Here is a 17,091-nt window from a genome sequence, read left to right as displayed (position 1 = left end):
AAAAAAAAAAAAAAGACAGCGCAGATCAACAAGGCCAGGAAACCAAAGCTCCAAGACTAAGAGACCCTTGCTCAGGAAAGCAAAGACTGGGATCTAAATCCTAACTCTGTCATCAAATTCTTCAGGCAAGGCCACAGCAAGGCAAGCTACTCTGCAGTGGGTACTCTTGGTCACTTGTCAACCCCAGCACTATCGGGTGTGACTGAAGGGATGAACTGTGGGGTTACGCAAGGAATTCCAAGCAGAACAATGTTCCCAGACATGGAGCAAGTCATCTTCCATTTTGAGGCAAGAGATGATGGGAAAACAAGAGTTAATATGTGAAAAAAAGAAGAAGAAAACCTCAATCCTGAGCTTATAATCCATGAGCTAAGACTCTTTTCCACATTTTTCAGTGGTTTGGAAAACAATGATTGGGCAAAGAAAAATAATATTTCATCATAAATAAACACAAATTCAATTTTGCATTCATGAACAAAGGCTAGGGGGACACATAGCCACTCTCATTCACATACTAGAAACATGTGCAGCCACTCTTAAAACGTAGTGCAGGACTAAGCTCCTGCCACTAAGACTGCATGGGGGTTGTCACTCCAGGTGAAAGCCCTTACCCAGCATGCCTTAGGATCTGGGTTCAAACTCAAGCACTACAAAGAACACAGATTACATGACTCATAAAGCAAAAATGGTTGCTTCTTGCCTCTGTGTGTGTGTGTGTGTGTGTGTGTGTGTGTGTGTGTGTGTGTGTGTGTGTGTGTGTGTTCGCTGATTTCTGGCCTAACCCAACAACAACAAGAAAAAATCTCCACCTTCCTTTCCTTTCCAATAGAAGCCTTTTAGAGTGCTATAAATCAACTTCATTGGTATAAATTGTTTATCTGATTTCATTTTTTCTCCCTATAAGAAAGGAATCAGTTCAACATGAGAGAGACTACGAAAGACATTTTTTAAGTATCAAAAATGGAACTCCAAAGAAACTCTTAGTCTTCATTTTGATACTGTTAAAGCTTAGAACCATCAGAAAATGAGAAAGAAACATTTCTGAGTTCACCAGAGAGTCCATCACCAGAGCCTGAATATTTATGCCTCCTACGGAGCCTTGTCTTCCACATCTTATCCCCACTGGGACATGCACTCTTAAACAACATGATGTCTCCAGTAGCCTTCTTGAGGCATCCACATACAGCTTACTCCAGCAGCAGACAGCACAGTACAATTTAGGACCAGACATAGCAATTGACATCCATCCCTCCCCACAAGCAGATGGCTCTCAAGGATCAATCCATTCCGCAAATGACATGTCAGCTACTTGCCATCCATCTCTCAGTGTTTGCCTCTAACAGCAGATCTCTTGAAAATATCAGTCTTAATGATTTTACTTCCCTGAACCTAAAGTGATGCCTCTTATACCTAAGTCAGGATAAACATTCAACTAGAGCCATTATCCTTTTCCCCTTCTCTTGACGCCATGTACCTAGGAGGTGTAGAATAGAATCCATGAACTAGGTATAGAGGTTCTCCAGAAAACTAAAAACTGAGCACATGGTCTAGCCATACCACTCCTATACCTAAAGGACTCCAAGGTATCACACAACAGAGAAAACACTTATACACCTGTGCTGGCTGTTGCCCTACAACAGCCAACACATGGACACTACCATGACTGACAGCATCTCTGAGCTCAATGCAAAATGGAGGACTCCCTTTACCACCAAGGCTCCCCCACCTCTGACCTTGTCTGGGAAGGCTGAACCTCCATATCCTTTACTTGAAGAAGGTCAAGTAGTCCTCTGGCAGTCTGTTATGAATTCAACTTCCTCTTTTCCCCCTTCCTCTTCTCCCCTGATAAGAACTCACCCAGCAAATATTTGATATTCCTGGAATACCTCTTCATACACAGAACTTTAAACTCCAGCCAATGATCTTCATTCACCCTGAAAACTCCTTCTCACTCTTCAAGGTCCATATACATGCCAGGTTCACATGAAATAAACGGTATGTGTATAAGCCCACTGTGAATAAAGGTATGCACACAAGCTAAGATTGTCTCCAAAAGCTGTTTCATTGAAGACCGTTGGGGAAGGCTTTCATCTTCAAGAGCTGTAACACTGAAATCTTCAGTGGCTTTCTCCCTACCCCTGTCACTCACTCCTAGCTGGACCAGGATCCTGCAGGACTCCATCCATTCCAGTCTCTGCTTTATCCTTCTAGTGCCATGTCTGGACACCCTGAGAGGGAGGAAGCAGAGGACTCAGGACCACAGATGTCCATCCACAGATACATATGGAAGGAAAATATGTTGCGTGTATACATAGTAGAATTTTATTTGGCTGAAAATGGATGGAAATTTGACATTTACAGGAAAATGGATGGAACTGGAGATCATTATGTTAGGCAAAATAAGCCAAACTTGGTGAAATAGACAGACAAGACACATCTGTGTCTTTCTACAATGTCTGTATTATTGAATGACTGTAAATTCGCAAGGTTTTGTTGGCAGTAGTTTGTTAAATTGTCCTCATTTCCCCAACAGCTGGCTGAGATAAGCAACCTCTTTCATTCCAATTTTAATTCATGTTTTCTCTCTTATGGGAAAGATAGATTCAAATTTGTGAGTGTAAGGGTTATGACATGAAAGAAGAAAGGGGACAAAAGGATCTTGGAAGGGGCAGGAGAGATGAAAAGCAAAGAGGAGAGGGGAATGAGAGGGGAGAATGGAATATTTATTCTGTGAAAGCATAAGAATAAATTTAGGAGATGGAGAAAGGGGCCATCAAAGAGACGGGGGAGGGAAAGGTGGTATGGGAGAGAGAAAAAGAACAAAATGTAATGAATACTTATGAAAATGTCACTGTGCTAATCAAAAATATTGATTTAAAAATAAATATAAAATGAAATTCAAAAAAATCAAGATGAATTGAATTTGACATTCTTCTTAGTGAGGTTCTACCAATGGCCTCTTTCCCCAAAATCTTGGACAAAAAAGTAAATCTGCACCCTTGTGCATTGAGCTCCCACAGAATGTCTCTCTGTGAGCATCAGGGCTGCCTCGCCTTCTGTCTTAGTCAGGGTTTCTATTCCTGCACAAAACATCAAGAAGCAAGTTGAGGGAGGGGAGTATTCAGCTTACACTTCCACATTGCTGTTCATCACCAAAGGAAGTCAGGACTGAAACTCACACATGATAGGAACTTGGAGGTAGGAGCTGATGCAGAGGCCATGGAGGGTGCTGCTTACTGGCTTGCTTCCTCTGGCTTGCTCAGCTTGCTTTCTTATAGAACCCAGGACTACCAGCCCAAGGATGGCACCACCCACAAAAGGCTGGGCCCTCCCCGCTTGATCACTAACTGAAAAAATAACCTTACAGGTGGGTCTCATGGAGGCATTTCCTCAAAGGAGGCTACTTCCTCTGTTATAACTCCAGCTTGTGTCAAGTTGACACACAAAACCAGCCAGTACACCTTCCATCTAGTTCATCTGACTGAAAGAGTTGTCTTTCTTTGCTTTTCTTTTTAGCCTTTCAAACAACTAGGGAGATCCTCAACTCACACCTGCCTCCCAGCCCCCTAACTTCATCTAGGGTTCAGGGAAGGAAAGGAAATCACCCCTGCAGGGACACCAATCCATTATTGCTTTTGTAGCTGAAGAGAGTCATTTTTCACATCTTCCTAAGAGAAGAAACCTTCCTCTCTCAGCTGGTGTGTCTAGTTTCTGGCAAAGAGAATTAGGAGAAATCATCTCCTGGAAGCTGCTGGTTACCCCAGCCATCTGGAACTTCCGTAGGCTGCCTTCATGACAAAGGCCTCAGAGATAGACTTTTCAACATCTGTATTCTTCAGAACTGACTCCTTCAGGAATACTCATCTCTCTTACAGAGCAGAACCCTCCTAAACTTTAATTTAATGGAAAAATTTTGATGAGACAGCAAAAGCCCCATTCAACACCTTTAGTCATGTCAATTCAGAATGCTATGGAGAACTTCTCATTTTAACTTTACAACTTATTACACAATTGTGTAATCAGAATGATGAATAGGGAATGGAATCAAGTGTACTAGGAATTGGAGATAGCCATTGTCACACTTGTGGTATATCAGAAACATAGATACACGCAGTTGTGTCTTTCCAAAATGTCAGAATCATTGAGTAACAATGCAGCCATGCGGTGAAGTAGTCTTGTTGGCAGTGACTTGCCAAGTAGCCCTGATTAACTCTTATGTCACATAACAAAGCAAAGACAGACAGATAGCCAGACATATAGATAGATTATATATATATATATATATATATATATATATATATATATACACATGACAGATGGACAAAAAGGCAGATAAATAGAATAAAGATGCATAGATATGCATATATGTTGGTAACAAAGTATTTTTAATGGATTTAATGGATTAAAAGGGCTACAACAGAGTGCAAAGCCTGAGAGTCAGACATTGATATGGATACATAGTGTCTGTGGGAATAAAATTATGAAATCTGCTAGAGATGCTGCTGTAGGGTCAGGGCTCTTTGGGAGTCAGAGTCACGTTAACCTGCAAACATGAAATGAGGGGCCATGGAGGCTGTAGAGAAGAAGTCAGAACAGAGTTCTAATAAGTAAACAAGCAAGCCGATGGAGAGCAGGTCCAGATGGAATGATGACTTCTTAGGGTTTTATTGCTGTGAAGAGATTCCATGACCATGGCAACTTTTATAAAGGAAAGATACCTGCCAGCCTCTGCCTCTGAGTGCTGGGATTAAAGGTGTACACCACACTTAGCCCTACTTATGCTTCCTTTTCGATTTTCCCTAATTGCTTCACATGAGCTGGAAGTTTAGCTGGGTGGGGTTTTTCTCTGAGGTCACCACTCCCTTTATTCCACTTAGCATCAGGCTTTTCTCTAATCTGTTTATGCTTCCTGGTGTCTCTTTTCTCCTCACATTGTACATTTTGTATTTTTCCTTACTTAGCTTGCTGCTTTTCATTATAGATCTGCATAGGTGTGACCACTAATAACTAAGCAACACAGTCAATACCAGGCTTCCTGAAAATCTCCTCTGCCAAAGCTGTTAATCCGTAGCTCTTCAGTTTAGCCTCAGGAGGATTTTCTTTAACAAGGGTAGAAAGCAGTCATATTCTTTACCAAAATATCACAAAAAATGATCTCTGGGCTACATATTAATGTCCTCCTCTAAAACATCTTGAGCCAGTCACCCGCAGTTTAAATCACCACAGCTCAAAGCACCACTGTCTTCATGTTCTAGTAGTTTGACCCATTAAGACCCACTTAAAGTAGTCAGCTGTTTTCCTAATCCAAAATCCACATTCCTCCAAACAAAGGCATGGTCAGTCTTATCAGAGCAATACCCTAGTCTCTGGTATCAACTTCAGTCTTAATTCGGGTCTTATTGCTATGAAGAGACACCATGACCATAGCAACTCTTATAAAAGAACACATGTAATTGGGACTGGCTTGTTGTTCAGAGATTTAGTCCATTGTCATCATAGCATGAAGCATGCCAACATACAGGCAAACATGGTTCTTGAGAAGGAGCCAAGAATTCAATATCTAGATAGGCAGACAGTAGGAAGAGAGAGATACGCTAAGCCTGACTGGAGCATCTGAGACCTTAAAGCTCATCCCTTTTGACACATTCGCCCAGTAAGGCCACACCTACTCCAGCAAGGCCACACCTCCTAATAGTGCCATTCTCTATGACCCTGTGGGGGCTGTTTTCATCCAAACCACCACAGATGTGTAGACAGAAGGATATCAGTTCAAGAAGATGCTAGTTAAAGTGGGACCAAGTAGAGATGAATCCCTGCTTCAGTCATGAGTTCTCTGCCTGTCGGTTGCCTGATGCACACCCTAGGTTGGTAGGTGACAGGCCAGTGGAGCTACTGTCACCACTGTTAGGTGTCCTCCTCCTTGTGGGGTTCAGGTAAGGAGATTTTATCCTTTACTTGGTCTGGTAGGTGTCATTGGTTCTCAGAATATTGTTATTGAGGACAAGAACCCGAGGCTAGACAAGCCATGGGCCCTAGGGAAACACCTAATATTATGACTCTGATATATCGGCATAGTAAGTATTAAACCAGCTCCTGGTGACTTTTTATTATACTCATAGCTCAATGCATCTCGCAGCCCTCATTAAAGAAGCTCCTTTATGCAGTAGATGGCAATTAACATAGAGATCCATTATATTAGTTGCTTTCTTATTGCTGTAATAAAATGCTATGACCAAAGGAACTTATAGAAAGAAATGCTTAACTGGGGCTTATAGTTGCAGAGGGACAGGAGGTCTATCATTATTATCCCAGGGAGTGTGACAGTAGGCAAGCAGGCATGATTCTGGAGCAGTGGCAGAGAGATTAGATCCCGGTACATAAACAGGGAACTAAGAGTGTCCTGGGAATGACAAGAGTCTTTGGAAACCTTAAGCCTACCCCACCCCACCCCCAGTGATATACCTCCTTCAACAAGGCCACACCTCCTAATCCTTCCTAAACAGCTGCCAAATGGAAACCATGTAAGTATTCAAGTGCTCAAGACTTCTGATGGGAGGGGCATCTCATTCAACCCCACACACTACTGGTCAAAGTGAGAACAAAAGATGTCAGAATGCTCAAGCCTATTGGAACAGCTGTATCACACCTGCGCTTCCCAAGGAGCAGAGATCATTGTTGAAGATGGGCTATGTCTTAGTCACCACGCTATTGCCATGAAGAAACACGTGACCACTATAGCTCTTATAAGAGAAGGTATTTAACTGGGGGAGGGGGGGTTGTTTACAGTTTCAGAGGCCTAGTCCTTTATAATCATGGTGGAAAGCATAGCAGCACACAGGCAGACACTGAGACAGTAGCTGAGAACAACATCTTGATCCATAGGCAGGGAGAGAGACTCTGGGCTTGTTATGAGCTTTTGAAACCACAAAGACCACACCAAGTGACTGTCTCCAACAAGGCCATACTTCTTATTACTTCTAATCCCTTCAAAGAGTTCCAGTCCCTGGTGAGTAAGCATTCAAATATATGAGCCTATGGAAGCCATTCATATTCAAGCTACTACAGGGTGGAAAGATTTTAAGAACCAGACGACAAGGAAACAATTTTCTCTAAAAACAACAGGATAGTTGCATATATGAGCCCACAATAGTTATGACACTATGACTATGCACGAAAACCATGTAAGATGAAGCCAGACCAAACCCCAGGATGGAGAGTGAAGTAGGCATGAAGTCCCACCCATAGCTGGGATGGGGAGAGTCAGAGTTCTCTAAGAGTGTAGGCCCTAGTAGGTGGAACACATTCCACTGGAAGTCCACACATCCAAGAATATATGGATAATACAAATTGTACTTGATAGGTTTGAAAAAGAGAACCCACAAATTTGAGAGGGTAGATGGTGAGTCTTGGATGAGTTTGGAGGTGGGAGATTAATACAATCAAAATATATTATATGAAAGTCTCAGAGAATTAAAAATAAAGTTCTAAAACTCAGAAATTTTTCAGCATATTTATGATATGATTTTAATACACTTGCATGTTCCTACTGTCCCAATTAATAGGAATAAATTATTTATCAGTCTATGGCTTCTGCATAGTTCTGACAGTATTGCTAATGTGCTCAGCAAAGTACAGAGCCACCCTCCTGCATATACACTCAAAATGGAGTGAGAGACTACTTGTAAAATGGAATTTCTCAGGGCAAAACACTGCATGTGGTGTAACGTGATCTGAGAGTTACAGTAGTAATTAAGATTAGAATAAAAGAATCTATTATTTCCAACTGCCAGTTACCAAGGAAAATTGTGGCCAATTATATATATACACTGTAGTTTGTGTATTTATTATTCAATAAATTCTGACATTGTGGAAAGACACAACTATGATCATTTATGTCCCTAGCATAGCACACTAAAAGCTCACAACAAAGTTTCTCTGGGATCTTAGCTCCCTCAGTATCTGCCAGCCCAAAATTCTAGAACCAGGGTGACTGTGGCTCATTCTCACTAAAAGACAAGGATGAAACAACAGCCTGCAAGTGTGTGTTCTCCCTGGCCCTTGGCTGGTGGGAGGCTGTGCTGTTTCTTTTGGGCTGGCTGCCTGGTTTCCACTGGGGTTGTTGCTTGGTTTATTTTAGATGCTGGGTCTGCAGGCTAACAAGCTGACCTGCCTTGGCTATTCCCCAAGGAGGAGGCAAGCACCTCCTGCTGTTGCTGGAGCTGCAAGCTGCAATTTCCATGGCACCCAGGTAGCAGGAGCAGATTGGCAGCAATGTCTGGGTTCTTACCAAACCAGGGGGCACAGCCTGCTAAGAAGGAAATGCCCCCAGTGTGAGCCTTTGCAGGTGGCCCTCTCGCTGCTGCTAGACTGCTGTGTGGTTTTTCCTTCATTGGCCTTGGCTCCTTCAGCTATGAAACAGTAATTGATCTGAGTGGAGACAGCACAGAATGGGAGAAAGAATATGGGTCCAGAGGCTAGAAAAATTAGGTTAAAATTTTGGCTTCATCACTGGCTTGCTTTGTAATGGTAGGCAAGTAACTGATCTACATTGTCTACCAGTTTCCTCAGCCATAAAGTCTCTCCCCCTCCCACCCTGCCACTAACCAGTAATCAGATCAAGTATGTGCCAAATTTTGGTGGAGATGTTAGACTAGAGTTTAAGAGGGATCTCTCTGCAAAGGGCAGGTAAGGATGAAGGAGAATCCACTGAAAGAAACAAGATTTGAGTTGGGAACTGGTATTTTCTTAGAAAGAGAATAGTCAACTAGAAGAAAACCCGAGAATAGAACAACAACAGGGGAATCTTAATTAGGAAATTTAGATTTAAAACCCAGCCCACTCACCTTTCCTGCTTTATAAAAATCTATAGAAGAGTGCTATGTTGCAAATGAACAAGATGAAAAACTAGCATATGCAATGCCTGGAATACAGGCCACTTTGGATGGATGGATGGATTCAAGAGGCAGAAAGCTGTATGTGCTAAAGAATGTATAGGGCAAGGCAGGGGATTTCATTGTATGGCAGTGATTTGCTGACTCCGCAATTTCCAGACCATTTGTGGAACATTAGACAAGCCCCCCCCCCAAAAAAAAAAATTCATGGAAGCAAGAAACATGTCTCTTAGTCAATTAAATAGGAATGGTGGCATGGTGTATCTCATTCTTATCTCATTCTTGAATTTGCAAGAAATGTCAGCATTTTGTCAACGTTTCTTCTAACTATATGTTTAACCCAGTAGCTTCTAATTCAACTATCTTCTGTTGCCTGGCAACATTCTCTAAGATAGATCCTTCTACCTTGTGCAGAAGTTTATTAAAGCAGGGTGTGTTCTAAAGAGACATGAAACATCCCAGCCTGCCCTGAAGCTCCCTAAACGCAAGGCTTCAGGAAGTCCCTGAAACTGACCAGATACTCTCAGCCCCTCTCTTCTGGGGCATACATAAATAGTAAGGAGTGTTACAAGGCTGTTTTAGACAAGACAAGCTGCCTAGAAGTTTAGATCAGTCAAGCTACATGCAGGAGGCTTAGACCACTCAATTGCCTGAAAGAGACACACTCCAATTTGAGCTGCCTACAGACTGTGCATTCAGCTTTTGTGAGCTGTCTGTCACCTATGCTGGAGTGGGCTTTGGGTGTCTTTGAGTCATCTCTGCTCCTTTAAGTAACCCCAGTAAAACTCATTGGTTCACCAAGCTGGATTTGACAGTGTCCTGAGTTTGGTCCTTCTTTGGGTCCCCCCACTGGGTTGAGTTGACCTTTTGGCATGCCTCCACAGGAGTAGTGTTCAAACAATACCTCTAAACCAGATGTCCATATTAAACCTGTTACCTTACAGTCAGTTTAACAGAGGATTTCCTCAAATGAACTAAGGTGGAGATAGGACAAATATTTGGAAAACTTATTTATTTTCCCCTGTGCCTGACTATATACACAAGTGCTTTTATGAGGCAAGCACATATATTTGGAAACCTCTGTGTCAATTTCTTCATTTGTAAAATCGGTACTTATCTCAAGATCATTGTGAGAATCAGATGTGCGGGATTGTTTCTACTGGGTAAGAAAAAAAATGATGTTTTCATTTTAATGCCACTCTCTGAACTATCTCTGCCAGCCAGTCATCCTATAAAACCTAACATGCCCTGGCCAATAAGGAATGAGGGTAGGAATCTTAAGGCACATTCGTCTCCATTTCTTTGTAGATCCAACCCAAAGCTCGTGTCCAGAGGAAGCAGGAAGGCATCTCATAGAAAACAGTGGAGGTAGCATCTGTTGTGCTTCCTCTGTATGCAGAGTAGAGGAAGAGGCCCCTTTGAAAGGAGAATGAGTCCTCCTGAGTGCATCAGGGCTAGCGGCATTGATGTGTACAGGCTGGCATCTGGTCACCAGGAGGTGGGGAATCTGCTTATTCATTCCCCAACTGCAAGAGCAAGTATCTTGGGGAAGAAGCCAGATCCACACCCTGGGTATTTAAGCACCCTCTATAAAGATGAAATGAGGAACACAGACACACACACCCCTTGCTAGAAACTGACTGGGGTTGTAAGGCAAGGACGGCTAATATCTGATGTCAGAGGTCTATGTCTTACTCAGGTGCTACAACACTAAATAAGATAGTCTAGGATCACCGCAGCCATCGGACCCAAATCCCCAGAAACGGAGTTTTTCTCCCTTTGCTGAGATTATTAACCATGGGAGATGAGTCTCCAAAGAGGTCCTGTGCTCAATTTCACCACCTTAATTCACTGAGTTAATATTTATTGGATGATTAAGAACATAGCCCCCAACAAATACACTGAAATGGGAAAAGTCCGTGTACACATAAGTTCAGATCTTAGCAGAGAATGATAAAAGTCCCCAAGTAAAGGCTTAAGTTATGTCAGATAATAAGAAGTGTTTTAAGTCAAGTTGGAGTGAGAGTGGATGATCAATGCAGACAAAGAAGGAACCAGAAGAAAACAGGGAAGGTGATGCCCCCAAGCAGAAGGGCAAGAGCAATAGCCTTAAGAGAAGCTCAGCATGTGAGCACATAGCACAAATAGCTGCAGTGCTAATGACCACCGTCCTGTGGCAAAGAGTGGACAGGACCAGCAGGAGATGAACTGAGTGGCTACAAATCAGAATCCCCATAGGTTAATGTAAGGAAGGAAATGTGATAAGGAAGGTAAAAGGAAGGAACGAAAGAAGATCACTCTGAACACTTAGTGAATAACAAATACTGTGCTGGCTAGATTAATGTCAACCTGACCCAAGCTAGGGTCATCTGAGAGCCTCAGTTGAGAAAATAACTCCATAATATTGGGCTGTATGCAAGCCTATAAGACATTTTTTCTTAGTGATTGATGGGGGGGGGTGCTCAGTTCATGGTGGGTGGGGCCACCCCTGGGCTGATGGTCCTTGGTTCTATAAGAAAACAGGCTCAAGTTGTGAAGAGCAAGCCAGTAAGTGGCACCCCTCTATGGTCTCTGCATCAGCTCCTGACTCCAAGTTCCTGTTCTGACCTCCTTCAATGATGGACAGTGATTTGGAAGCATAAGCCAAATAAACCCTTTCTCTACGAAGTTCCTTTGTTCATGGTGTTTCATCACAGGAATGATAACCTTAAGACAGATGGCAAGAAGCAAGAGTGGGCCCAGAGAGCACTCAGGAGTCCTGGACCTGTGTAGATGAGAGGAGTGATAACTTGCTAAGGTGTGGCCAAGGGCAGGAGAGATGAGGAGTATCTTGAAAGGGCCAGTGGGATGCTAACTAGAAGTAGAAAAGAAAGAAGACTTACAGAGCTGAAGCAACTCCTCGGTTAGAAAAACGCTTGTCTTGAGAGTGTGCGAATCTGTGTTTGGCACCAGAGTCTCTCTCTCTCTCTCTCTCTCTCTCTCTCTCTCTCTCTCTCTCTCTCTCTCTCTCACACACACTCTCACACACATGANCACACACACACACACACACACACACACACACATGAGATCCACACATACGTGCACATACACCCACACGCACACTGACCCACATATGCATGCACCAACATGAACACACCCAACAGGAGAAGAAAAGATGCCTAGAGCAGCTGCCTTTGTTCCTGAGATGTGGAAGACTGCAGTAGAAATCTTGTAGCCAAAGAAAACTATAACACTTGTCTGAGATGCCTACTGGACATTGATGCTTGGGGGGAGGTGACTACAGGATACCCATGAAAAAAAGTTAGGTTTCATGAGCTACTGAGCTCATGGTGGCTGAGAATCAGAAGAGGAGACAAGAAGGACCATGGTGAGATCTAGCTAAGGACATGCCTCCAGGGAACTACGTCAGCTAGGACTCACCCTGTAAAGTGTCTAGCACCTCCCGAAATAGCACCAGCAGCTGGGCAAGCCTTTAACACATGAGCCCATGGGGGCATTTCATATTCAAGCATGGTATTCTGACTCTGACTCCCAAAGGCTCATGGGTATCTTATAGTGCAAAATGCATTTAGCCCATCTCTAGAAGTTCCCAGAGTCTTAGGTTTTCCAACATTATTCAAAAGTCAAAATCTAAAATCTGATAGTGTGTGTGTGTGTGTGTGTGTGTGTGTGTGTGTGTGTGTAGAACAGAGATGACTCAATAACTTGCCTAGCATGTGAGGACCTGGATTTGACCCACAGGAAGGAAGAGAGGGAGAGAGAAAGTGAGGTAGGAAAAATGGCATCTACTTCCAACATATGATGGATGGCACAGAACAAACATTTGTGTTCCCAGAGAGTGGGGAGACTCAGAGATGAGAGACCAGACCAAGGTGTGACCAGGGCCCAACAAGGCAAACCATAGATCTTTCTGCTCTTTGTCCAACATCAATCTTGCAGTAGTGGGGTGTGCATTCTGAAAGACATGACAGCCCAGCCCCTGTGGCTTCATTTGTCACAGTCCACAAGGCTGTCTTTGGGGCTGGTTTTCTTAGCTGATGTTATATGTTCCTGGGATCCCAAACTTCCTTAGGTCTCCATTGCATCTTAAGCCTTACCCCTCACAGCTTCACGCATGGCCTTGTCAAGGGCTCCCAGCAGGTACTGTGACCCTTCAGGATCTGGGTGGAAGCTTCCAGGGTTCCATAGCTCTTACATTTTTCATGACTGCAAAGCCATACCCAAGTACCAAGGTCTTCCACTGGCTCAAGCAGTAGACAGACCCTTCACATCATGGCCTCAGCCTCTGAAGGCCTGGGTGTCTGACCAGAGAAATACTCCTATTGGCAGCCCTATATGGCCTTGCTTCTAGAGAATGAGTGTTTTGCAGTTCGTATTTTTATTGCCCTTGGACCTGTGATGAGTTGGAGTCTTGCTGATTTTCGAGACATGTTTTCTATCCCCTGATATAAGGTATTTCTTGACTTCTGTTTTAAAGGCTCTAATCTTTTTAACAATCAGACTCTCATTGTATGCAGCTTTACATGTGCATATTTGTATTGAAATTCTAATAGTCACTCCATCAAACAGCAGTTTAAGTACCTAGGTATTTATGTGATTGGTTATTTGTTTGCTGAAATACTGAGGATAGAACCCAAGGCTTGCGCATGCTAGGCAAGTGCTCCATCACTGAACTACATCCTCAGCCCTCAAACAACAATTTACATACAGAAGTAGAACCAAAATTTGTGTCTCAGGCACAGGGTCCTTGTGCCTGAGGCTTCTTTTTGCTATTCTCAAAATCCTTTCTTGATGATTTCTTAGCTGTTTATACATTCTACAAAAACAATTTTTTTCTCTTGTTGTACTGTGGTGAAATTTTTCCCTTCCTCACTTTTCTTTAAAACCTAACCTAATTTTCTTTAACTGCAGTTTGAGCTCATTCCTCATTTTAATCTTTTCTTTTCTCAAAAATGTTCATGATGTAGTTATACCTGTCTCTTAAAACAACCATGTCAGCTATACAAGGTTAGCATTAGATTGACACTTATAAATAGGGAATCGAGCATAAAGGTCAAGGAAACTATATTCAAAAATATAACTAGGTCTAGACACAATCCAGACCAGAACCTAGCATTTGAGTCTCAGTCCAGAGCTCTACCCTGTGGCCCAGGAAAGCTCTTTGGGCCCAGATCTTACTATTTCCAGCAGCTGAAGATTTCCTGAGTTCTACTTTGTTAACATTTGATTATTCTGTGAGAGTGTTAGGGCGGGGGTGAGGAAGGTGGGTATGGGTAGGTGTATGCAAGCCTGCATGCAAAAAAGCCACAGCATACACGTTGGAGACCAGAAGATAACCTGACTTCAGAAATCAGTTCTATCCTTTCATTGTGTATGTCCTAGAGATCAAACTGGAGCCGTCACAGTTGACAGCAAGCATCCTTCCTTACTGGGCCACCTTGTCCTTCTAAAGTACTTAAGAAAGAGGACAACCCCACTGGAGTATTACTCTCTCAACACACATAATCCTGTCTCTTCTCACTCCTCTAAGGGGCAAAGACTGCCTCTTACTGACAAAAGCCATTTCCTCTTCCTCCCGGTCACACAGCTAAACTGTGCTTATTTCCCCAGCCTCCTTTGTAGTTAGGTATCTGTGTGGGACTAATTGTGATTAACAGAATTTGAAACAAACTATTGCACAGTTTTCTCAATCGGCCCAGGCTCAATCACCCCTGTTTCTCCTCCTTCCGCTCTCTAATCAGTGAGCATGCCCATCTTGTATCAGAATGTATCACAGGATCAAAAATGAAAGAACTTCAAGGTTGAACTATCCCAGTAGTCTTCAGCTTTTTCTAACTTATGCCCATCAGTAAAAACATATCTATCACATACATACCCCAATGTACATAAGTAATATCTCTTTAAATATATATAATGCAATGAGAAAGCTCTATGAATGCCATGTGTATAATATAGTATGCACAAAAAGAAAAAAGAAGATTTCTTCTGGTGAGGTTTTTTTAAGCAAATATGCATTGATGTGCTAACTCTTTCTCCCTGGTCCACTTGCACCATCGAAGCCTTTGGACAGAAGTCCACAAAGCGGCAGCCTGTATGCCAAATGTAGCCCACAGATGTGTTTTGTTTGGTCTGAACAATGTTTCCAAATTTTATATTAGTTCTCAACACTTAAGAGTTGGATAAGATCACATCAAATATAGAGATATTTCAACATCTTATTCACTGTTTCATTCCCTGTGTCTGTTACACACTAGGCACTTAATAAATAGCTGTTTAATTATATTTTCAACTTCTATCCCAAAAAAGGTCAGTTTAGCATTTCAGCAAGCAGCAAAGATTCCCACAATCAAGGCATTGGCTCACCAGTCCTACGCCACAGTCTCCGCCACTCCCTGTTGTCCTATACCTCGCCAGCCTCCTCATTTGTACCTGTCCACCTACCTGGCCTCACCCGCACCTGAACAACTGCTTCTGCTTATTGTTTTCTTGTTATTTGAGGGCCTCCCTCTAGTCCCGTAAAGTCAAAGACAGGATTTAAACCTGATTCTGTCATTGTCCTTGACAATTCCTTGGGGGAGCTTGTACACTGAGCCAGCTCTCCTAATCCTGAAAACAGAAACGTTAACTCCTCCTTTGTGGGTTGTTTGACAACAAAAATAAGTTGGTTAATATCTTCAGGCTGCTTTGTATATGGTAAATAATTATAGAAATGTGAAAACGTATTACCACAGCCACACTTCTTTTTCCAAAGGACTGTGTGAAGGGATGAGGTGGCAACTTCTAACCTCACACTCCCCTACATGAGCCATGATTCTCACCCACCCCCACATCAGCCCTAATGGACTGGCCATCACTTTGTAATTCAGAGTTTAATGGGAGAAGGCACACAAAGGAACAAACTGAAGAGTGAGAAAGAATCCCACAACTCCAAAATCTGGGGTCCACTTTGCTTTCTAACAGTTTGTAATCCTTATTTCATGTTTGCTTGTTTGTTTCTAAGTCATTAAACGAAGACGGGGATGTAGCTCATTGGCAGAGCAGGTACAAGGCCTTGGGCACTACAGGTACTAAGTCATTACCTCCTGGGACCTGATGTGATAGCAGATGCAGACCCCATCAACTTAGGTCCAAAGATCAGTTCTGTGCCTCATGTTTTTCCACTCTGGTTCCCAGAGCTAGTCCCTAAACCTCCAACATGTTGTTCCATCAGTACAACTCTTTCATGGAACCTTAACCTCATTACTCACCACTTGGAAATACGTCCATGGGAGAAGTGCTAGCCAGCTCTCCACTGCTGTGACAATACTTGAGAGAAACGAGTCAAAGGAAGGAAAGGTTGGTTCGTGTTTTCAGAGTGTTGGTCCACAGTTACTTGCTTCATTATTTTGGCCTCTGGCATGTCCAAGTACATGGAAACATTAAGATACCACAGAGGAGCATGCTCATCCAGCAGAAAGGAAGCAGAGGAGGGGGCAGCATCTGCAAACAAGATATGGAAACAAGGCATGGTTCGATGGGCCATCAGTGACCTAGGAAAGAGCAATTTCCTGTACATCAGCTTCCCTCTTTCAATCCCCAGCCGAGCTTTGGGTTTTTCTGCAATCTCCCGACCTACCCGTTTTAAGTCAAAGGCAGTTGTTTGTGCTATTTTTTATGGTGATAGTACATTGGCCATGAGAAAAACACCTCATCCTTTGAATATGCTAAGGAGGTGGCTGTCCCTTTCTCACACCCTGATTTGGAGTCATGGTTGGCAGACAAGTCCTTTAACTAGAAACCCTACCGAAAGGATCCATTTTCAATGAAATGTTCATGTTTCTTCAATATCTCCCCTTTTCTTCCTTGCAAAAAGAAAAGACTACAAGAAGCCTTTTTAAGTAAGAAGGGGATCTTTCTAGGGTCCCCCTGCTCCCACTATCTCCAAGTCCCCAGGCCTCTCTGCCATGTTCTGCCTTTGGATTTTGTTATCATGGTTCCAAATCCCTCACTTCTCACTTTCTTTAGTCCTGTCCATCATTTCAAGTAAGGAGCTGCCAACCAATCTGCCATCTACAGTCTCTTTCAATTCCATCTGCTATTAAGACTAGAGAAGTCGCTCACCCGGCCGGATCAGCGCCAGGGTAGCGGGAGCGCAGGGTTGCCTGACACCCGCCAGCTACCCACGACCCCCGCCGCAGGATTTTGGGACTGCTGGTGA

The 17,091-nt window shown here is 43.0% G+C and overlaps 1 long non-coding RNA gene across 3 annotated transcripts in view; it reads right to left on the bottom strand.

The window, feature by feature from the left end:
* The window catches only part of LOC115029893, a 105,252-nt gene extending 88,883 nt beyond the window's left edge, over positions 1–16,369 (bottom strand). For all 3 annotated transcript variants that reach the window (XR_003835471.1, XR_003835470.1, XR_003835474.1), the window contains exon 1: positions 16,142–16,369. This is a non-coding gene — a long non-coding RNA (uncharacterized LOC115029893). The remainder of the gene's footprint in view (positions 1–16,141) is intronic.
* Positions 16,370–17,091: the final 722 nt, after the last annotated feature.

This window comes from Mus caroli, chromosome 1 (genome assembly GCF_900094665.2).
Source record: "Mus caroli chromosome 1, CAROLI_EIJ_v1.1, whole genome shotgun sequence".
Lineage (NCBI taxonomy): Eukaryota > Metazoa > Chordata > Mammalia > Rodentia > Muridae > Mus > Mus caroli.
The sequence above is the reverse complement of the archived record's forward strand: the minus strand, read 5'-3'. Positions and strand labels throughout refer to the sequence as shown.